Raw genomic sequence first — 24,195 nt, forward strand, 5'->3', positions numbered from 1 at the left:
TTCACCGTTTTGGCAGGGGCGACATCACCTCCACTCTCTGGTCAACAGGAAAGTCCTCCAAAGTTAACCTGGTTCCTTCCCTTCCTAGGCCCCTTAATCGTTGCTCCTTCGGGCCCTTGTCTGTTTAACCTTTTGGTTGGGCTTGTGTCTTCTAGGCTCCAACAGTTGCAAGAAAGCTTCATGATGGCTCAAGGAATTCAGCCCATTCCAGCAGAGGGTGGCCCAGGTCCCTACCGGTTCTTGGCAGTCAGTGAAGGGCTTCTACACCTATAGGATAGGCTAGGGTCTGCAGCCCCGTCCAGCAGGAAGAAGTTTCAGAAGAATAGACCTGTGGCCCCTTACCCCTTAGGAATAAGAATGTGGGGTCGCTCAGAGGGGAATGAGACAGGCATCCTTTGCTGCAGTGCTGCACCTGGACAAACATGGGCATGAGCGAGGGCACCGGCCACTCGTTCTCACTGCCCCCCGCTGCAGCGGGAGGCCCAGTAAACACTAGTGTAAACTTCTTGTCAGGCTTCTTGTAAATTCCTGTTGATTAAAGAGTCCAAGAAACCTGGGAGTTTCCTGGGATAATCATGGGAGTGCATTCCCTGGTGCCACTGGTGGTAAAGAACCTGCCTGCCAAGGCAGGAGAGATGCAGGTTCAATCCCTGGATTGGGAAGATTCCCTGGGGATAGCATGGCAACCCACTCCAGTGTTCTTGCCTGGAGAATCCCATGGACAGAAGAGCCTCGGGGTCTCCAGTCCATAGAGTCATACAGTTACATGGCTGAAGCAACATAGCACAAGAGTCTGAGAAACATGGTTGGTGACACAGTAATCTCTTCAGAGTGCAGGGATCTCTTCAATATCCTGTTTTTAGTCCCTTTTATTTATATACAAACATGGGATTGCTGTGTAGTATGGCAGTTTTATATTTTATTTCTTTCAGTATTTCACATTTTAAAAATTCACATATATATACATATATGGTGTGCCTGGTCTTAGTTGCAGCACACAGTATCTTCAATCTTCCTTGTGGCATGCAGGATCTTTTTTTTTTTTTTATTGAAGGATAATTGCTTCACAGAATTTTGTTGTTTTCTGTCAAACCTCAACATGATTCAGCCATAGGTATACATACATCCTCTCCCTTTTGAACCTCCCTTCCATTTCCCTCCCCACCTCACTCCTTTAAGTTGATACAGAGCCCCTGTTTGAGTTTCCAGAGCCATACAGCAAATTCCTGTTGGCTGTCTATTTTACATATGGTAATGTAAGTTTCCATGTTACTCTTTCCATTCATCTCACCCTCTCCTAATGCAGGATCTTTTTAGCTGTGGCATGTGGGATCTAGTTCCCCAACCAGGGATCAAACTTGATCCTGCTGCATTAGGAGCTCTGAGTCTTAGCCACTGGACCACCAGGGAAGCCCCTTACATTTTTTTTTTAAGTGAAAAAATATATGGATGAACATATGCTTGCAGATACACACATGACTGGAAGTGGACAGACATCCAGCAACTACCTCCAACTCCAGAAACCCTAACTGCAGACCCCACCTATGTACACTCCTTTTCCTTCCTCCTGTTCATCTGATTGGTGCTCATAGCTGGTGTAAGACAAAGGGCATAAGCCTGTGCCTCCCAATGGAGCTATGTCTCTGGGAGCTGGGAGAAAGGATGACCTTCTGGTGTGAGGACCACTCCAAACAACTTTCTGTGTGGGCTCTCAGATCCCCTGACAGTCTCCCACTGGGTGAGTATCTGGGCACTGTGCCCAGCACTCTCGTCCCCTTTGGTATGATCTCAGCACAAAATGAGCTGTGCCATGGTCCCCTTCTACCAGCAATGAGGGTTCCAGGGCTTGTGATTTTATTTTTAAATAGGCAGTATAGAGACTGTTTTCCCTGGTTGCTCCACCAGTTTCCATTCCCCTCAACAGTGCACAAGCATTCCCTTTTCTCACAGCCTTGCCAACTCTTGCTAGCTCATCTTTTTTTGTAACAGCCATTCTAACAGGTATGAGGTATTATCTCATTACTGTTTTGCATTACATTTATCTGATGATTAGTGACATTGAGAGCCTTTTCATGTACCTATTGACAATTTGGAGGCCTTCTTTGGAAAAATGACTCTTCAGTCCCTCTGCTCACTTTTTAGTTGGGTTGTTTATTTCCTACTAAGTTGTATACCTTTATATGTATTTTACATATACATGGAAAACCCTTATCATGGTTACTCCCATGCCGTAGACTGCCGTTTGATTTGCTGATTGTTTCTTTTGCTATGCAGAAGTTTTCTAGTTTGATGTAGTCTAACTTGTTTCTTGTTGTTTTTGTTGCATGAGTGGTGTCCTATCCAAAACAATCATTCTAGTTGTGGTTCAGTTGCTAAGTCATGTCCAACTTTTTGTGACCCATGGACTTCACTGTCCATGCTTCCCTGTCCTTCACTGTCTCCGAGAGTTTGCTCAAACTCATGTCCATTGAGTCTGTGACACCATCCAACCATCTCATTCTCTGCCTCCTCCTTCTCTTCCTGCTCTCAATCTTTCCCAGCATCAGGGTCTTTTCCAGTGAGTTGGCTCTTCCCATCAGATGGTCAAATTACTGGAGCTTCAGGTTCAGCATCAGTCCTTTCACTGAATATTCAGGGTTGATTTTCATTAGGATTGACTGGTTTGATCTCTGCTGTCCAAGGGACTCTTTGGGAGTCTTCTCCAACACCACAATTCAAAAGCATCAAAGGTGCTCAATCTTCTTTATGGTCCAAATTTCACATTCATATATGACTACTGGAAAAACCATAGCTTTACAATATGGACTTTTATCAGCAAAATCAAGTCTCTGCTTTTTAATATGCTGTCTAGGTTTGTCATAGCTTTTCTTCCAAGGAGCAATCGTCTTAATTTCATGGCTGCAGTCACCATCTGCAGTGATTTTGGAGGCCAATAAAATAAAATCTGTCATTTTTAAATAAATAAAATCTGTTTCCACTTTTTCCCCATATATTTGCCATGAAGTGATGGGACTGGATGCCATGATCTTAGTTTTTTGAATGTTGAGCTTAAAGCCAGTTTTTCACTCTCCTCTTTCAGCCTCATCAAGAGGTTCTTCAGTTCCTCTTCACTTTCTGCCATTAGAATGATATCATCTGCATGTATGAGGTTGCTGATATTTCTCCCAGCAATCTTGTTTCCAGCTTGATTTCAATCACTGCCAGGACCAAAGTGAAGAAGCCTACCACCTGTGTTTTCTTCTAAGAATCTTACAGTATCAGTCCTTATGTTTAAGTTGTTAACCCATTTCAAGTTGATTTTGTGAGTGGTATAAGATACAGGTTCAATTTCATCTTTCTGTCTGTGATTATCTAGTTTTTTCATCACAATTTGCTAAAGATACTAAACTTTCCCCATTGATTGTTCTTGGCTCTAAGAAATAATACTTGACCATATACATGGGGTTGACCGTATATTTCTGGGCTCTTTATAGCATTCCACTGGACTATGTATCTATTTTTATGAAATACCATCCTTCTTGTATGTATGTTGATTTTATTTTTTTAACTTTTTCTTTTCTCTTTTTAAAAAAATTTTATTTATTTATTTGGCTGTGATGGGTCTTCGTTGGTGTATGGGTTTTTCTCTAGTTGCAGAGAATGGGGACTACTCTCTAGTTGCAGTTGGTGGGCTTCTCGTTGTGGTGGCTTCTCTTGATGGCATTTCTTTTTTCAGAGCACAAGGTCTTGGGCATGTGGGCTTCAATAGTTGCAGCTCCTGGACTCTAGAGCACAGGCTTAATAGTTGTGGCCCACAGGCTTAGTTGCCCAGAAGCATATGGGATCTTCCTGGATCACGAATTGAACCTTCTTCTCCTGCATTGGCAGGCAGATTCTTTACCACTGAGCCACAAGGGAAGCCCTGTATATTGATTTTATGTCTGGTAGCTTTACATATGGAGAAGGAAATGGCAACCCACTCCAGTGTTCTTGCCTGGAGAATCCCAGGGACGGGGGAGCTTGGTGGGCTGCCGTGTATGGGGTCGCACAGAGTCAGACATGACTGAAGCAACTTAGCAGCAGTAGCAGCAGCAGCTTTACATAACTTTTTTTTAAGTTCCAGCAGTTTTTTGGATGAGTCAATAGAATTTTTGATACATAAGATTATATCATCTGCCAATAATGACAATTTTTACCTCTTCGTTTCCAACTTGGATGTCTTTTATTGCTTTATCTTGTCAGATTTCTTAGCTAGGGTTTTCAATAATATGTTGAATAGAGCAGTGAGAGAATCCAGTTCAAGATGGTGGAGTAGAAGGATGTGTGCTCATCTCCTCCAGCGAAAGCACCAAAACAACAGCTAGCAATTGAACAATCATCTATAGGAGAATGCTGAAACCCACTAACAAAAGATACCCCATGTCCAAAGACAAAGAAGAAGCTGCAGCAAGATAGTAGGAGGGGTGCAATCATGACAAAATCAAATTCTATACCTACCAGGTGGGTGACCCATAAACTGGAGAACAATAATGCCAAAGAAGTTTTCCCAGTGTTATGAAGATTCTGAATCCCATATCAGGCTTCCCAGCCGGGAATCTGACAAAGGGAGTGGGAATCCCCAGGGAATCTGACCTTGAAGGCAAGTGGGATTTGATTATAGACTTTCCACAGGACTGGGGGAAACAAAGACTCCAATCTTGGAGGGCACAAACAATATCTTGTGCACACAAAGTGCTAGATGAAAGGAGCAGAGACCCCAGAGGAGACTGAACCAAAACCACTGGCTAGTGTTGGAGGGTCTCCTGTGGAGGTGTGGGTTGGCAGGGGCTTACCACAGGGACAGGGGCACTGGCAGCAGCAGTCCTGGAAGGTCTCCCTTGGTGTAAGCCCTCTTGGAGGTCACCATTAACCCTACCATACAGCCCACAGACCACAGGGCTGAGTCACCTCAGTCCAAGCAACTAACAGGGAGGGAGTCTAACTCTACTCATTAGCACATAATTGGATGAAAGCTTTACTGAGCAAGGCCTGGCCTTGGGCATGGGGTAGCTCCTCCCTGCCACCGCCCCTCGGGCATAGGGCGAAGATCATGGCATCTGGTCCCATCACATCATGGGAAATAGATGGGGAAACAGTGGAAACAGTGGCAGACTTTATTTTTCTGGGGCTCTAAAATCACTGCAGATGGTGACTGCAGCCATGAAATTAAAAGACACTTTACTCCTTAGAAGAAAAGTTATGACCAACCTAGATAGCATATTGAAAGCAGAGACATTACTTTGCCAACAAAGGTCCATCTAGTCAAGGCTATGGTTTTTCCTGTGGTCATGTATGGATGTGAGAGTTGGACTGTGAAGAAGGCTGAGCGCCAAAGAATTGATGCTTTTGAACTGTGGTGTTGGAGAAGACTCTTGAGAGTCCCTTGGACTGCAAGGAGATCCAACCAGTCCATTCTTAAGGAGATGAGCCATGGGATTTCTTTGGAAGGAATGATGCTAAAGCTGAAACTCCAGTACTTTGGCCACCTCATGCGAAGAGCTGACTCATTGGAAAAGACTCTGATGCTGGGAGGGATTGGGGGCAGGAGGAGAAGGGTACGACAGAGGATGAGATGGCTGGATGGCATCACTGACTGGATGGACATGAGTCTGAGTGAACTCTGAGAGTTGGTGATGGACAGGGAGGCCTGGCGTGCTGCCATTAATGGGGTCGCAAAGAGTCGGACACGACTGAGTGACTGAACTGAACTAAACTGACTGAGCAAGGCCTTGCCTACCAGAGCAAGACCCAGTTTTTCCTACCACCAGTCCCTCCATCAGAAAGTTTACACAAATCTCTTAGCCTCCGCCATCAGAGGACAGAAAGAAGAAGCAAGAAGAACCACAATCCCACAATGGCTAGAACAAAAACCACATTACAGAAAGTTAATCAGGATGAAGAAGCAGAAAGTTGTGTCTCAGATGAATGGACAAGATAAAACCCCAGAAAACAACTAAATGAAGTGGAAATAGGCCATCTTCCAGAAAAAGAAATCAGAATAACGATAGGGAAGATGATCCTGGATCTCAGGAAAACAATGGAGAAGATCCAAGAAATTTTTACCAAGGCCTCGAAGAATGAAAGAACAAACAAACAGAGTTGAACAATACACTACAAGGAATCAATGAATAACTGAGGCAGAAAAATGGCTAAATAACCTGGAGGACGAAATGGTGAAAATCATTGCTGCAGAACAGAATATAGAAAAAAGAATGAAAAAAAACTGAAGATGCCCATGAGACCTCTTCTTCTTGTTGTTCAGTTGCTCAATTGTGTCTGACACTTTGTGGCTCCATGGACTGCAGCACACTAGGCTTCCCTGTCCATCACCAACTCCCGGAGCTTGCTCAAACTCATGTCCATTGAGTTGGTGATGCCATCCAATGATCTCATCCTCTGTCGTCCCCACCTCCTGCCTTAAATCTTTCCCAGAATCAGGGTTTTTTCAAATGAGTCAGCTCTTTGCATCAGGTAGCCAAAGTACTGGAGCTTCAGCTTACTCCTGCCAATGAATATTCAGGGTTGATTTCCTTTAGGATTGACTGATTTGATCTCCTTGCAAGCCAAGGGACTCTCAAGAGTCTTCTCCAGCACCACAGTTCAAAAGAATCAATTCTTCAGTGCTCAGTCTTCTTTACGGTCCAACTCTCACATCCATACATGACTACTGGAAAAACCATAGCTTTGACTAGACAGAGCTTTGTCAGCAAGGTAATGTCTCTGCTTTTTAATATACTATCTAGGTTGGTCATAGCTTTTCTTCCAAGAAGCAAGCATCTCTTAATTTCATGGCTGCAGTCACCATCTGCAGTGATTTTGGAGCCCCCAAAAATAAAGTCTCTCACTATTTCCATTGTTTCCCATCTATTTGCCATGAAGTGATGTGACTGGATGCCATGATCTTCATTTTTTGAATGGTGAGTTTTAAGTCAGCTTTTTCAGTCTCTTTCACTTTCGTTAAGAGGCTCTTTAGTTCCTCTTCGTTTTCTGCCATAAGGGTGATGTCATCTGCATATCTGAATTTACTGATATTTCTCCTGACAATCTTGATTCCAGCTGTGCTTCATCCAGCCTGGCATTTCACATGATGTATTCTGCATATAAGTTAAATAAGTAGGGTGACAATATACAGCCTTTCCCAATTTGGAACCAGTCTATTCCATGAGTCTGTTCCATGTCCAGTTCTAATTGTTGCTTCTTGACCTGAATACAGATTTCTCAGGAGGTGGGTCAGGTGGTCTGGTATTCCCTTCTCTTGAAGAATTTTCCACAGTTCCACACAGTCAAAGGCTTTCCTCTGGGCAACATTAAATGCACCAACATTCACATTATAGGGGTCCCAGAAGGAGAAGAAAGAGAAAGGACCTGAGAAAATTTCCCTAACATGGGAAAGAAATAGTCAACCAAGTCCAGGAAGCACAGAGAGTTCCAGGCAGGATAAACCCAAGATGAAGACACTGAGACTCATAAAAATGAAACTGACAAAAATTAAAGACATAGATAAAACATTAAAGGCAACAAGGGAAAAACAACAAAGAACTACATGGGACTCCCATCAGGCTATCAGCTAATTTCCCAACAGAAACTCTACAAGCCAGAAGGGAATGGCATGATATATTTAAAGTGATGAAAAGGAAGAACCTACGCCCAACAATACACTACTCAGCAAGACTCTCCTCCAGATTTGATGAAGAAATCAAAAGGTTTCCAGACAAGCAAAGGTTAAGAAAATTCAGCACTACCAAACCAGCTTTACAATGAATGCTAGAGGAACTTCTCTAGGAAGGAAACACAAGAGAAGGAAAAGACCTACAGGAAATAAACTCAAAACAATTAAGAAAATGGTAATAGGTTCACATATTAATAAGTATCTTAAATGTAAATGGATTAAATGCACCAACCAAAGACAATGGCTGAGCAGATGAAACCATGTGCATGTATGCACTTCCACTTACCACACCACTCTGCTTGACCAGCCAAATCATGTGTAATTATTTTATATTGTTAGGCTAGTCATGTTCCCATTATGACTTGCAGTTGTAATATCTCCTATTTTTTGTCTGGCTATTGATTGTGAAAACTGATAAACATTTTTTACTATTGTGATTATGTAACTATTACTCACGTAATGATTGCTCAACAGAAAAATAATAGAATTCTATATCACCAAATTACCACTTAAAAACTGCAATTACTTTTTAAAATCCTGATGCATAACAGAATTATCATGGAATTTTTTGAAAAATGCAAATACCCAGGTATTGCTTTTTTTTCTCCAAAGGTCCAGATAAGTTTTTAATGAGCAACCATTTTTAAAAACAAATGGACTATATGATAATCTTTTACTTTTATCTAGTTTGTTTCACTTTTTCATTTCATATTCAGTGCTCCCATTTCATTTAGTTTTTTTTTCCAATTTCTCCAACTCTTCTTCTTTTTTTATGTTCTTTCTCAAGCCTTTAATCAGCATAGTAGAAAAGCTCTTTTATACATATATATAAATTATATGTATAATATATATATTTTAGAAAACTTAAGAATTTTTACCTAATTAAAAAATTAGACATTTTTACTTCACTTTTTGGACTTAGTATTAATAGAATGATAGATATATTATTTTAAAAAATAGATATGAAACAAACAACAAAAGTTTACTGAATAGCACAGGAACCTATAGTCAATATCTTATAATAACCTATAATGGAAAATAATCTGAAAAATGATACACGTGTATATTTATCACTGAATCATGTTTGCTGTGCACCTGAATCATTGTGAGTCAATGATACTTCAATAAAGAATATATAGATATAGATATTAAGCTCCCTCATGGCTCAATCGGTAAAGAGTCTGCCTGCAGTGTGGGAGACCTGGGTTTGATCCCTGGGTCCGGAAGCTCCCCTGGAGAAGGAAATGGCAATCCATTCCAGTATTCTTGCCTGGAGAATAGATATTAAGGGGAAAAAAAAGAGTAGTGAGAGAGGGCAGCCTTGTCTTATGCCTGTAAATTTTCAGTGTTTTGCCTTTGAGTATGATGTTGGCTGTAGGCTGGTCAAAGGTGGTCATATGGCCTTTATTGGTTGAGATATGTTCCCTCTACAAACAATTTGTTGAGGGCTTATTATAAAAAAAAAACATAAAAGGATGCTGTATTTTGTCAAATGCTTTTTATGAATCTATTGAGACACTCATATGATTTTTGCTTTTATTCTATTAATGTGGTGTATCCCATTGATTGATTTGTGTATGCTGAACCATTCTTGTAACCCGGGAAGAAATCCCACTTGGTCATGGTGTTGAATTCAGATTCCTAATATTTTGTTGATAAGTTTTTCATATATATTCATCGGAGATGGTGGTCTATAGTTTCCTTCTCTTCTAGTGTCTTTATCCTCACTTTTGTATCAGAATGATGCTGACCTCATAAAATGTGTTTGAGTGTTCCCTCATCTTCTATTCTCTTGGAAAAGTTTAAGGATTAGCATTAGTTCTTCTTTAAATGCTTGGTAAAATTCACCAGTGAAGTTGTCTGGATTTTTCTGTGTCGGAAGGTTTCTGATTACTGATTCAATCTCCTTACTGGTTATTGGTCTGTTTTTATTTTATATTCATAATTGAGTCTTAGTAGGTTGTATATTTCTAGGAATGCATTTTTTTCTTCTTGGTGGGCCATTTGTTGGCATATAATTATTCTTGGTAATCTCTTATGAGCTTTTGTATATCTGTAGTATATGTCATTTGTAATGTCATTTGTAATTATCATTTGTATAACATTTGTAATGTCTCCTCTTTAATTCCCTGTTTCACTTATTTGAGTATTACTTTTTTAAGTTAGTCTAGCTAAAGGTTTGTCAATTTCATTTATCTGGTCTATAAAACCAGCTCTTAGTTTTATTGATTTTTTCTATCCTCTTACAGTGTTTATTTCCTTTATTTCTGCTCTGAATTTTATAATTTTCTCAATTCTGCTAACTTCAGGCTTTGTTCTTTTTCTAATTCCTTGATGGATAATGTTAGACTTTTTATTTTATACTTTTCTATTTTCTTAATACATATTTATTGCCATAAACTTCACTCTAACAACTACTTTTCCAGCCTCCCATAAATTTGGTGTGCTGTGTTTCCGTTTTCATGTTTCAAGATATTATTTCCCTTTTGTTTTATTATTTAACCCACTGATTTTCAGAAGTGTGTTGCTTAGTTTCCATGTTTTCCAGCCTTCCTCGTGTTGTTGATTTCTAGTTTCATACCATGTGGTCAGAGAAGAAACTTCATATGAATTCAATCTTCTTGAATTTCCTAATACTTGTTTTATGGCCTGTTGGCATGATCTAACCTAGAGAGCAGTCTGTGTGTCCTTGAGAAGAGTGTGTATTCTGCTGCTGCTGGATATAATGTTTTATAAATATGTTAGGTCCATTCAGTCTAATACACAGCTCAAGGCAAACATTTCCTTGTTGATTTTCTGTCTGAATGATATATCCATTGCTGAAAATGGGGTATTTACGCCCTACTATTATTTTATTTTGTCTACTCCTCCCTTAAGACGTGCTGCTGCTGCTAAGTCGCTTCACTCGTGTCCGACTCTGTGCGACCCCAGAGACGGCAGCCCATCAGGCTCCCCCGTCCCTGGGATTCTCCAGGCAAGAACACTGGAGTGGGTTGCCATTTCCTTCTCCAATGTATGAAAGTGAAAACTGAAAGTGAAGTCACTCAGTCATGTCTGACTCTTCGTGATCCCATGGACTGCAACCCACCAGGCTCCTCCGTCCCTGGGATTTTCCAGGCAAGAGTACTGGAGTGGGGTGCCATTGCTTTCTCCTTAAGACATGCTAGTATTTGTTTAATATATTTAGGTGCTCTAATAGGGAGTCCATATATATTTCAATTGTTCGTTTTCTTGATAAACTGATTTATCATTATATAATAACCTTCTTTATCTCATTTTTAGCTTAAATTCTATTTTATATAAGTAACTAAGTACTCAAACTTTCTTTTTGTTTCCACTTTTCATGGAATACCTTAGTCCACCCCTTTGCTCTAAAATTACATGTGTGTGTGCATGAATACTAAGTCACTTCAGTTGTGTCCGACTGTGTGACCCTATGTCCCACCGGTCTCCTCTGTCCATGGGATTCTCCAGGCAAGAATACTGGAGTGGTTGCCATGCCCTCCTCCAGGGTCTCAAATTTCATGTGTCCTTAATGCTAAAGTGAATCTCTCAGAGGCAGCATATAATTTGAGTCTTATTTTCTTAAGCCATCCTGAAGGTCTGTGCCTTTTGACTTCTGGATTAAATTCATTTACATTTAGAGTAATTACTGATACATAAAAGACTTACCATTGCCATCATATATTAATTTCTTTCTGTTGATGAAATTGTTGTATATATACAAAATTCTCTGGGCTCTCCAGAAATGTTGTGCTGGAATAAATAAGAGAATTTAGCAAGAGGATACAAAGCCAACATACAAAAATTATTTATATGCTAGCAACAAATAATTAGAAATTAAAATTTAGGGTTTCCAGTTCAAGATGGTAATGTAGGAAGATCATGAACCCACTATCTCCCATGGGCATTCCAAATCTACAGCTACATATAGAACAATTTCTGCTGAAAAAAAAAAATAAAACTATCTGAGTACTTCCTACACGTTGGGCAAATGAGATAAAACCCAAACTGAAGCAAGTAAAAGAGGCTGAGACATGCTGTTACCATAAACCCTCCTCCTAGTGAGGCAATCCACAACTGGGAGGGAACTCAAAACCCCAAGCTTCTGTCTGACACATGAACCCCACATTGGGCACCGCAGCTCTTAAGACTTGCACCTGAGAGAAAAGCCCCCAAAGCATCAAGCTGAAAGCCAATGAGGCTTGTGTCCACAGAGCCAGAAAGCTATAGTGAGCTGAGAAAATTCCTCAAACACCCAGGTCCAGGTGCAGAAGCAACCACAAAAAAATACCCAGACTTTCTGAAAGTGTTTATTTGCTTACCTCAGAGCATCAGCCTGAGGAGCAGGCATCTAATTTAATACATATCAAGGAGCCAATCCAGGGAACGAGGCTGGCAGATGCCATCTTTACACATTCCCCTCGCCTCACTCCAAGGTCTAGCATCTACCACGTAGAAGTTGGTATCCTCATCTAGCACCCAGATCTCAGAGGCTGCTGCCCAGGAGGCAGCGCTAGATAGCTTGGCTCTCATGGGCAGTGGGGTTGCAGGTCCAGGTCAGTTCAGTGGCTCAGTCATGTCCAACTCTTTGCGACCCCATGAACCGCAGCACGCCAGGCCTCCCTGTCCATCACCAACTGCCCGAGTTTACTCAAACTCATGTGCATTGAGTCAGTGATACCATCCAACCATCACATCCTCTGTCGTCCCCTTCTCCTCCTGCCCTCAATCTTTCCCAGAATCATGGTCTTTTCAAATGAGTCAGCTCTTTGCATCAGGTGGCCAAAGTATTGGAGTTGTAGCTTCAAAATCAGTCCTAACAATGAACACCCAGGACTGATCTCCTTTAGGATGGACTGGTTGGATCTCCTTGCAGTCCAAGGGACTCTCAAGAGTCTTCTCCAACACCACAGTTCAAAAGCATCAGTTCTTCAGCACTCAACTTTCCTTATAGTCCAACTCTCACATCCATACATGGCTACTGGGAAAAAACATAGCCTTGACTGGACGGACCTTTGTCGGTAAAGTACTATCTCTGCTCTTTAATATGCTGTCTAGGTTAGTCATAACTCTCCTGCCAAAGAGTAAGCGTCTTTTAATTTCATGGCTGAGGTCACCATCTGCAGTCATTCTGGAGCCCCCAAAAATAAAGTCTGGTGTTCTTTCCACATTTTCCCCATCTATTTGACATGAGTGATGGGACCAGATGCCACGATCTTAGTTTCCTGAATACTGAGTTTTAAGCCAACTTTTCATTCTTTTCTTTCACTTTCTTCAAGAGGCTCTTTAGTTCTTTACTTTCTGCCATAAGGGTGGTATCATCTGCATATCTGAGGTTATTGATATTTCTCCCGGCAATCTTGATTCCAGCTTGTGCTTCCTCCAGCCCAGCATTTCTCATGATGTACTCTACATATAAATTAAATAAGCAGGGTGACAATATACAGCCTTGACGTACTCCTTTTCCTATTTGGAACCAGTCTGTTGTTCCATATCCAGTTCTAACTGTTGCTTCCTGACCTGTATACAGATTTCTCAAGAGGCAGATCAGATGGTCTGGTATTCCCATCTCCTGAAGAATTTTCCACAGCCTGTTGTGATCCACAAAGTCAAAGGATTTGGTATAGTCAATAAAGCAGAAAGAGATGTTTTCCTGGAACTCTCTTGCTTTTTTGATGATCCAGTGGATGTTGGGAATTTGATCTTTGGTTCCTCTGCCTTTTCTAAATCCAGCTTGAACATCTGGAAGTTCATGGTTCATTTATCGCTGAAGCCTGGCTTGGAGAATTTTGAGCATTACTTTACTAGTGTGTGAGATGAGTGCAACTGTGTGGTAGTTAGAGCATTCTTTGGCATTGCCTTTCTTAGGGACTGGAAAGAAAACTGACTGTTTCCAGTCCTGTGGCCACTGCTGTTTTTCAAATTTGCTGACATATGGAGTGCAACACTTTCACAGCATCATCTTTCAGGATTTGAAATAACTCAACTGGAATTCAATCACCTCCATTAGCTTTGTTCATAGTGATGCTTCCTAAGGCCTACTTGACTTCACATTCCAGGATGTCTGGCTGAAGGTGAGTGATCATACCATCGTGATTATCTGGGTCATGAAGATCTTTTTGTACAGTTCTTCTGTGTATTCTTACCACCTCTTCTTAATATCTTCTGCTTCTGTTAGGTCCATACCATTTCTGTCCGTTATTGAGCCCATCTTTGCATGAAATGTTCCCTTGCTCTCAAGGAACTGTAACAAATGGAGAAAGAGTTCTTAACTGGTTACCACCCTGGTAGTCCAGCAGGAGGCAGCAAATGGAGGCTGTCAGTCTGAAAGAAGTCCACTGGCTCATCTTCACAGTTGTAGTCTCAGGACAGACTTCTATCTAAACACATTTCTCAGTTCTGACTCTGATTGTATCCAGAGACCTTGGAGGAGGCCAGGTTAACTTCATGCTACCACTCCATGCTCCAGAGGGCCAGTATCTGGAAGAGAACCACACAACCACACAGGAAGTGTCCACAACCTGGTTGTTACCTTTGGTGCTGGTGTTTGTGGCTGCAATCCAGGGATGCCCTGTTCGTGTCTTTGGTCTTGTGGGACTAAAACAATCAGAATGACCTACCACCCCCAGGCACAGTGCAGACAGCATACAGAAACACATTCTCATCTGCTGTGACTCTGGCCTGCCTGCTGGTCCTGCAGCTTCAGCCTGAAGCAGGCGTTGGGTTTGACACAGGTCTGGGGTTCTCAGGTCATATTTGGCCCATTTCAGACCAAAGCTAGCAACACCTATTTGTTCATATGTGGTCTGTGGTTGCTTTTGCATGAAAATAACAGAGTTGAGTAACTGCAACAGAGACTGTAGGGCCCACAAGATAAAAATATTTATGGTATCGAGTTCAGTTCAGTTCAGTCACTCAGTCGTGTCCGACTCTTTGTGACCCCGTGAATCACAGCACGCCAGGCCACCCTGTCCATCACCAACTCCTGGAGTTCACTCAGACTCACGTCCATCCAGTCAGTGATGCCATCCAGCCATCTCACCCTCTGTCGTCCCCTTTTTTCCTGCCCCCAATCCCTCCCAGCATCAGAGTCTTCTCCAATGAGTCAACTCTTTGCATGAGGTGACCAAAGTATTGGAGTTTCAGCCTTAGCATCATTCCTTCCAAAGAACACCCAGGGCTGATCTCCTTCAGAATGGACTGGTTGGATCTCCTTGCAGTCCAAGGGACTCTCAAGAGTCTTCTCCAACACCACAGTTCAAAAGCATCAATTCTTTGGTACTCAGCTTTCTTCACAGTCCAACTCTCACATCCATACATGACCACAGGAAAAACCATAGCCTTGACTAGATGGACCTTTGCTGGCAAAGTAACGTCTCTGCTTTTCAATATGCTATCTAGGTTGGTCATAACTTTCCTTCCAAGGAGGAAGTGTCTTTTAATTTCATGGCTGCAGTCACCATCTACAGTGATTTTGGAGCCCAAAAAAAATAACGTCTGACACTGTTTCCAATGTTTACCCATCTATTTCCCATGAAGTGATGGGACCAGATGCCATGATCTTCGTTTTCTGAATGTTGAGTTTTAAGCCAACTTTTTCACTCTCCTCCTTCACTTTCATCAAGAGGCTTTTTAGTTCCTCTTCACTTTCTGCCATAAGGGTGGTGTCATCTGCATATCTGAGGTTATTGATATTTCTCCCGGCAATCCTGATTCCAGCTTGTGCTTCTTCCAGAGCAGTGTTTCTCATGATGTACTCTGCATATAAGTTAAATAAGCAGGGTGACAATATACAGCCTTGACATACTCCTTTTCCTATTTGGAACCAGTCTGTTGCTTCATGTCCAGTTCCAACTGTTGCTTCCTGACCTGTATATAGGTTTCTCAAGAGGCAGGTCAGATGGTCTGGTATTCCCATCTCTTTCAGAATTTCCCACAATTTTTTGTGATCCACACAGTCAAAGGCTTTGGCATAGTCAATAAAGCAGAAATGGATGTTTTTCTGGAACTCTCTTGCTTTTTCCATGATTCAGTGGATGTTGGCAATTTGATGGTATTGAGTTAGAGATTTAAATTAAGACACCTCCAAAGTGTCTTCTGTTGGATAGGCTTAAGAGGATGAAACAAACAGATTTGGGTGGCTTGACCGTGTCCAATGTACCTTGATTCATGGACCTAATATGCAATATTCCTATGTAATGTTGTTCTTACAGCATCAGACTTTACCTTCACCACCCAACACATCCACAACTGAGGCATCACTTACACTTTGGCCCAGCTGTTTCATTCTTTGTGGAGCTACTAGTAATTGCCCTCTGCTATTCCCCAGCGGCATATTGAACACAGTTTGACCTGGAGGACTCGTCTTCCAGGGTCATATCTTTTTGCCTTTTCATACTGTTCATGGAATACATAATGTTTCTCCCTCTTTTTTAGTAGTATATATTTTTTAAATTATTCTTTTGTTTTGTTTTGTTTTAATTTTATTTTATTTAACTTTACAATATTGTATTAGTTTTGCCATATATCAAAATGAATCTGCCACAGGTATACATGTGTTCCCCATCCTGAACCCTCCTCCCTCCTCCTTCCCCATACCATCCCTCTGGGTCGTCCCAGTGCACCAGCCCCAAGCATCCAGTATCGTGCACCAAACCTGGACTGGCGACTCGTTTCATATATGATATCATACATATTTCAATGCCATTCTCCCAAATCATCCCACCCTCTCCCTCTCCCACAGAGTCCAAAAGACTTTTCTATACATCAGTGTCTCTTTTGCTGTCTCGTATACTGGGTTATTGTTACCGTCTTTCTAAATTCCATATATATGCATTAGTATACTGTATTGGTGTTTTTCTTTCTGGCTTACTTCACTCTGTATAATAGGCTCCAGTTTCATCCACCTCATTAGAACTGATTCAAATGTATTCTTTTTAATGGCTGAGTAATACTCCATTGTGTATATGTACCACAGCTTTCTTATCCATTCACCTGCTGATGGACATCTAGGTTGCTTCCACGTCCTGGCTATTGTAAACAGTGCTGCAATGAACACTGGGGTACACGTGTCTCTTTCAATTCTGGTTTCCTCAGTGTGTATGCCCAGCAGTGGGATTGCTGGATCATAAGGCAGTTCTATTTCCAGTTTTTTAAGGAATCTCCACACTGTTCTCTATAGTGGCTGTACTAGTTTGCATTCCCACCAACAGTGTAAGAGGGTTCCCTTTTCTCCACACCCTCTCCAGCATTTATTGCTTGTAGACTTTTGGATCACAGCCATTCTGACTGGCATGAAATGGTACCTCATAGTGGTTTTGATTTGCATTTCTCTGATAATGAGTGATGTTGACCATCTTTTCATGTGTTTGTTAGCCATCTGTATGTCTTCTTTGGAGAAATGTCTATTTAGTTCTTTGGCTCATTTTTTGATTGGGTCATTTATTTTTCTGGAGTTGAGGTGTAGGAGTTGCTTGTATATTTTTGAGATTAGTTGTTTGTCAGTTGCTTCATTTGCTATTATTTTCTCCCATTCTGAAGACTATCTTTTCAACTTGCTTATAGTTTCCTTTGTTGTGCAGAAGCTTTTAACTTTAATTAGGTCCCATTTGTTTATTTTTGCTTTTATTTCCAATATTCTGGGAGGTGGGTCATAGAGGATCCTGTTGTGATGTATGTCGGAGAGTGTTTTTCCTATGTTCTCCTCTAGGAGTTTTATAGTTTCTGGTCTTACGTTTAGATCTTTAATTCATTTTGAGTTTATTTTTGTGTATGGTGTTAGAAAGTGCTCTAGTTTCATTCTTTTACAAGTGTTGGCCAGTTTACCCAGCACCACTTGTTAAAGAGATTTTCTTTAACCCATTGTATATTCTTGCTTCCTTTGTCAAAAATAAGGTGTCCATATGTGCGTGGATTTATCTCTGGGCTTTCTATTTTGTTCCATTGATCTGTATTTCTGTCTTTGTGCCAGTACCACACCATCTTGATGACTGTGGCTTTGTAGTAGAGCCTGAAGTCAGGCAGGTTGATTCCTCTAGTTCCATTCTTCTTTCTCAAGATAGCTTTGGCTATTCGAGGTTTTTTGTATTTCCATACAGATTGTGAAATTATTTGTTCTAGCTCTGTGAAGAATACTGTTGGTAGCTTGATAGGGATTGCATTGAATCTATAAATTGCTTTGGGTCGTATCCTCATTTTCACTATATTGATTCTTCCAATCCATGAACATGGTATATTTCTCCATCTATTAGCGTCCTCTTTGATTTCTTTCACCAATGTTTTATAGTTTTCTATATATAGGTCTTTAGTTTCTTTAGGTAGATATATTCCTAAGTATTTTATTCTTTTCGTTGCAATGGTGAATGGAATTGCTTCCTTAATTTCTCTATTTTCTCATTATTAGTGTATAGGAATGCAAGGGATTTCTGTGTGTTGATTTTATATCCTGCAACTTTACTATAGTCATTGATTAGTTTTAGTAATTTTTAAATTTTAACTGCGGAAAATTGCTTTACAGAGCTGTGTTGGCTTCTTCTATGCAACAATGTGAGTCAGCCATAACTAAACACATATCCTTTCCCGCTTGAGCCTCTTGAGCCTCCCATTACCCCACCCCTCTCCATCATCAGAGAGCATCAGGCTTGGCTCCTTGTGTTATATAGCAACTTCTCACCAGCTATCAATTTTACACATGATAGTGTATATATGTTGATGCTGTTTTCTCCATTTGTCCCATACACTCCTTCCCCCACTGCATCCACAAGTTCATTCTCTACATCTGTGTCTCCATTCCTTCCCTGCAAATAGGTTCATCAATACCATTTTTCCAGATTCCATATATATGTGTTCATGCTCACAAACTAAATCGCTTCAGTTGTGTCTGACTCTGTGACCCCATGGACTGCCAGGTTCCTCTGTCCATGGGATTTCCCAGGCAAGAATACTGGAGTGGGTTGCCATGCCCTCCTTCAGGGGATCTTCCTGACCCAGGGATTGAACCTACGTGTCCTGTTTCCTGTATTGGCATGTTGGGTTCTTTGCCACTAGCACCACCTGGGAAGCCTTCATATATGTGTTAATATATGATATTTTTCTCTTTTTGACTTACTTTACACTCTATAACAGGCTCTAGGTTCATCCTCTCAGTACAACTGATTCAAATTCATTCTTTTTTATGGCTGAGTAATAATAGTCCATTGTATATATGTACTACATTTGCTTTATTCATTCATCTATAGATGGACATCTAGGTTGCTTTCATGTCCTGGCTATTGTAAGTAGTCCTGCAATGAACATTGGGTTCATTGAATTTCTTTTAGAATTGCGGCTTTCTCCAGGTACATGCCCAGTTGTGGGATTGCTAGGTCATATAGTAGATTTATTGCTAGTTTTCTTAAGGAATTTCCACACTGTTCTCCTTATGGCTGTAACAGTTTACATTTCTATCAACAGTGTAGAAAAATTCCCTTTTCTCTACATCCTCTCCAGCATTTATTGGTTGTAGGTTTTTTGATGATGGCCATTCTGACTGGTGTGAGATGATACCTCACTGCAATTTTGATTTGCATTTCTCTAATAATTAGTGATGTTGAGCATCTCTTCAAGTGTTCATTGGCCATCTGTGTGTCTTCTTTGGAGAAATGTCTGTTTAGGTCCTCTGCTCATTTTTTGATTGGGAAGTTTTCTTTTTTCTTTCTGATATTGAGCTGTATGAGCTGCTTGTATATTTTGGAGGTTAATGCTTTGTCAGTTTTTTCATTTGAAGTTATTTTCTCCCATTCTCAGAGTTGTCTTTTCATCTTGTTTATTGTTTCCTTTGCTATGCAAAAGCTTTTAAGTTAATTAGGTCACATTTGTTTATTTTTGCTTTTATTTCCATTACTTTAGGAAGTGGGTCAAGGAGGATCTTGCTGTGATTTATGTCAAAGAATATACTGCTTATGTTTTCCTCTAAGAGCTTTATAGTTTCTGGCCTTACACTGAAGTGTTTAATCCATTTTGAGTTTATTTTTGTGTATAGTGTTAGGAAGTGTTCTAATTTCATTCTTTTACACAAAGCTGTCTGGTTTTCCAAGTGCTACTTATTGAAGAGACTGACTTTTCTCCATTGTATATTCTCAGCTCCTTAGTCAAAGATAAGCTGCCCCTAAGTGCATGGGTTTATCTCTGGGGTTCTTATCTTGTTCCATTGGTCTATATTTCTGTTTTTGTGCTAGTTCCACACAATCTTGATGACTGTAGCTTTGTAGTGTAGTCTAAAGTTAGTAAGGTTGATTCCTCCAGTTCCATTTTTCTTTCTCAAGATTGCTTTGGCTATTCAGAGTCTCTTGTGTTTCCATACAACTTGTGAAATTTTTTGTTCAAGTTCTGTGAAAAATAGCATTGATAGTTTAATAAGGATTGCATTGAATCTGTAGATTGCTTTGGGTAATATAGTCATTTTCACAATATTGATTCTTCCAATACCAGAATATAATACATCTCTCCAGCTGGGTCATCTTTGATTTCTTCCATCAGTGTCTTATAGTTTTCTGCATACAGGGCTTTTGTCCCTTTCGGTGGGTTTCTTCCTGGGTATTTTATTCTTTTTGTTGCAGGGGTCAACAGGATTGTTTCCTTAATTTCTCTTTCTGATTTTCACTGTTAGTGTATAGGAAAGCAAGGGATTTATGTGTATTAATTTTATATTGACTTTACTATATTCTTTGATTAGCTCTAGTAATTTTCTGGTGGTATCTTTAGGGTTTTCTATGTATAGTGTCATGTTACCTGTAAACAGTAAGAGTTTTACATCTTCTTTTCCAATCTGGATTTCTTTTCTTTTTATTCTCTGATTGATGTGGCCAGGACTTCCAAAATTATATTGAATAATAGTGGAGAGAGTGGGCACCCTTGTCTTGTTCTTGACCTCAGAGAAAATGCTTTCAGTTTTTCACCATTGAGAATAATGTTTGCTGTGGGTTTGTCATAGATGCCCTTTATTATGTTGAGGTAGCTTCCTTTCATGTCTACTTTCTGCAGAGTTTTTATTATAAATGGAAGTTGAATTTTGTCAAAATCTTTCTCTGCATCTATTGAGATGATCATATGGGTTTTAGTTTTCAATTTGTTAATATGTTGTAATCACATTGATTGATTTGCATATATTGAGAAACCCTTGCATGCTTGGAATAAAGCCCATTTGATCATGATGTATGATCCTTTTGATGTGTTATCGGATTCTGTTTGCTAGAATTTTGTTGAGGATTTTTGCATCTATGTACATCAGTGATATTGACCTGTAATTTTCTTTTTCTGTTTGTGGTGTCTTTTTCTGGTTGTGGTATGAGTTTGGGAGTTTTCCTTAGTCTGTAAGACACTTCCAGAGTCTTACAGATAGGTGCCAGCTCTTCTTAAACTTTGGTAGAATTCATCCGTGTCCCTGTGGGTTTTTTTTTTTTTTTTTTTTTTTTTTTTTTGCTGTTTTAGGAAGATTTTTTATTAAAGTTTTGATTTCTGTGCTTGTGATTGATCTCTTAATATTTTCTCTTTCATCCTGGTTCAGTCTTGGAAGTTTATAATTTTCTAAGAATTTGTCCATTTATTTCAGGTTGTCCATTTTATTGGCATATAATTGTTTGTAGTAGTCTCTTATGAGCCTTTGTATTTCTGTGTTGCTTGTTGCAATTTCTCCTTTTTCATTTCTAATTTTATTGATTTGAGTCTTCTCCCTCTTCTTGATGAGTCTGGCTAATGATTTTTCAATTTTTTTTTTTATCTTTTCAAAGAACCAGGTCTTATTTTCATTGATCTCTGCTATTGTTTCCTTCTCTTCTTTTCTTTTCTTTTTTCATAACAAAGATCACACTATTTATTTAGTGTGGGAGTTGGGGGAGGTAGGGAGGGAAAACCACACAGACATCCCTCTGGATTGCTTGGGACCTTTTCCCACTTGGAGAAAATTCATTATTGCCTCTGTATTCTCAGTAATGGGTCCTCCAAGCAGCCGGACTAAGAGGCAGAGAGAGGAGGTGATCTGAGCCTTCTCTGTGTTCCACTAGAGTAAAATCCAATTCCAGATCAAAGGCATCATTGCTGCACTCTCCTTTCCTTCCTCAAATAGAACTTTCTGGCCTAGAGGGAAACAGCAAAAGCTCAAGCGCAGAAGCCAAGATGCCAAAGGCCATGGGTTCTAGACAGAAAGACTCCTCCCCCACTATTCCCAAAAAGCAATGAATGAGGGGAGGGGTTAAAAGGGTGCCAGTCATAGCTCTGATGGCTTCAGAAGGGGTACCCACACTATCCTTGGGTTACCCAGCACCCAGAGGCCCAGAGACCTAGCTCCCTAGGCTGTATGTATTCCTGACCTAGACTGGCCCCTCTGTATACTTCTGTCTGGTGGGAGAAAACTCTAAACCAGAAATCAACAAGGTATCCCCCCGCCCACTCAACTCACGTGCACATGTGTGTGTGCATGGCACCCCCCCTCCCCCCCCCCCCCCACACACACACTGCTGAGACAGATTCCAATCCTCTTCATATCTTTTCAGTGTGGATTAAATCAGTGGTATGTGGAGATGCGGGCAGGTCCTGGGTTCATGGAAATGTGTGTATGTACTGAAGCATGTATGTTTGAGGAAACAGAACCAATATAATCCTCTGTGAGCCATACTGTTTAGCTCCACTGAACCCTTTTCTTCAACTCAAATTCCATTAACATCTCTAAGTCTCCTTTGCCAGGCCAGAGTCTGCACTCTCTGGCCTAAAAGAACTATTAGTGTTTCCATTCCCTGCCAATTCCAAGTCCTCAACTCAGGCTGTTTCCCCCAAAGCCTTCTTCCAGAAAGTCTTATCCCCTCCTCCCCTTGTTGGGCTGGTCCAGGATTGTTAACTTCTGCTCTAGAGTGCTGTCTCACCTCTCTCTTTGGACAGAAAGAACAGGTATCTTCCTTCCTCTGCAAGTCCCAATAAACCCTGGGAAAGTGACCAAAACAGGGAGTGAGGATGAAAATCACAGCCTGCTTCACCTGCCCCACCTTCAGTGTGGAAGTATAGTATTGGGTAGGCTAGACATGGGAGGGGATGGGGAAGAAAAATAAGGAAGACTTACCAAAACTAAATATGAGACAAGAAAAACTTTAGTCCTAGAGATGGAATACCCTGTCCAATAAACCAGAGAATGGTTTCTCTTTTAACTCTGCACTGCTACTGAGAAGTTTGAAGGTTGCAAAAAGATGGTTGTGGGGCAAGGAGGTGGTGCCAATCAATAAAAACTACACAAACTGTTTAAATAGCTCTGTTGCAAGCAGGGCCAGGAGAGAAGGTTCTATAAGAGGTGGAGAAGTAAAACTAGAATTCTCAGAGTTATGGGGCTGGGGCCCACACCTCTAACGTCACCCTGCTGTCTGGAGAGGACAAGGGATAAAAACAAAACAGAAGGGATGACCCACAGAGGGTCTGGTTGACAGAGGAACCAAATGCTGGCATCAAGGGAAGGGAGATGCAGGAGGACCATGGCATCAAGGGAAGGGAGATGCAGGAGGACCAGGGCTGAGAGGTTAGGAGAACTAAGAGCCCAGGAGTCTCTTGATATCTGCTTTGATGTCCTGTCCTGTGGTGATCAGGGCCTGCAGTCTGGCCTTTCATGAAGCCCATGGAGTTGAGCTGCTCCAGCTGCTGTTAAAATCTCACTTCTGGAGTTTGCACCTGTGAACTTCCACTTCCAGCCAAAAGCTGGATCATCTGCTGCATGAGTTGCTGCTGAACACTGGCGGCATCTGTTGGAGAGGATGTGACTGGCAGGGCTGGAGAGGAGGTGGGCACCTTGGGTGCAGATCCCATGTTGCTGCCTGCCAAGGATATTGGGGTCCAGGCCATCCCAGAAGAGCCAAGGCTGGATACCAGCCTGGGGGCTTCAGTCTGCAAGGTCTGAAGTCCCTGCTGGATGTGCAGCAGTCCCTGCAAGGCTCGGGGATTGGTGAGAATGGAGAGCAACTCTGGATTCTGCAGCTGCTGCAGGAAGACTGGGAGCTGCAGGCAGAGCCGCTCCTGAACCTAGGGGTTCCCTGTGAAGCGTGGCACATTCACCAAAGTCAGGGTTCTGAGCAAGCATTTGCATCATGCTACGCATTTAGGGGACTGAGATCATGTTCTGCATCAGTTGGGGGTTCTCAGAGATCTGCTGATGAAGGGCCTACATTTCTGGGCTGTTGAACATCTCTGACTCCAGGCTCAGTTCAGGTCAATTGCTCAGTCGTGTCCAAATCTTTGTGACTTCATGGACTAGAGCACACTAGGCTTCCCAGTCCATCACCAACTCCTGGAGCTTACGCAAACTCATGTCCATTGAGTCAGTGATGCCATCCAACCATCTCATCCTCTGTCATCCCCTTCTCCTCTTGCCTTCAATCTTTACCAGCATCAGGGTCTTTTCAAATGAGTCAGTTATTTGCATCAGGTGGCCAAAATATTGGAGTTTCAGCTTCAGCATCAGTCCTTTCAGTGAATATTCAGGACTGATCTATCTC

The 24,195-nt window shown here is 41.2% G+C and overlaps 1 pseudogene; it reads right to left on the minus strand.

Annotated features, from left to right (window-relative positions):
• Window positions 1-22,185: 22,185 nt before the first annotated feature.
• LOC147346507 (ubiquilin-4 pseudogene) lies at window positions 22,186-23,867 on the minus strand (annotated as a pseudogene).
• Between the last annotated feature and the right edge of the window lie 328 nt (window positions 23,868-24,195).

This window comes from Bos grunniens, chromosome 23, assembly GCF_055505025.1.
Source record: "Bos grunniens cultivar Pamir isolate PY7600 chromosome 23, Bosgru_T2T1.0, whole genome shotgun sequence".
Classification (NCBI taxonomy): Eukaryota; Metazoa; Chordata; class Mammalia; order Artiodactyla; family Bovidae; genus Bos; species Bos grunniens.